The sequence below is a fragment of the Trichechus manatus genome, unplaced genomic scaffold (assembly GCF_000243295.1).
Source record: "Trichechus manatus latirostris isolate Lorelei unplaced genomic scaffold, TriManLat1.0 scaffold00043, whole genome shotgun sequence".
Taxonomy (NCBI): domain Eukaryota; kingdom Metazoa; phylum Chordata; class Mammalia; order Sirenia; family Trichechidae; genus Trichechus; species Trichechus manatus.
Window position 1 is genome coordinate 1,650,807 of NW_004443979.1, and position 326 is coordinate 1,651,132.

The window sequence follows — 326 nt, forward strand, 5'->3', positions numbered from 1 at the left end:
GCCAGCACCCGTGCTCGGGAGATGCATTTTCCGAACCAGGAGAGACCCAGCACCAGAGACTCTACATGGTCACCCAGAACCAGTGAGAAGCAGCCCTCCATGAAAGATAAGTATTTGCGTACGGCTTACTGCGCAGATCAAAAACACTCCCCTTAGGGAAAAACCTCTCTCCCATTTACCTCCCCACTCCCTGCTCTGCACTGGGTCCCAGACAGACTTCAGCAATTGCCGAGTCCCCTGGACCAGAAGTAGGATCCGTCACACTCCTGGAGCCATTCTCCTGGCCTTGGAGAGTGAACAAATTAACAAATGGGAAAAAATAAACT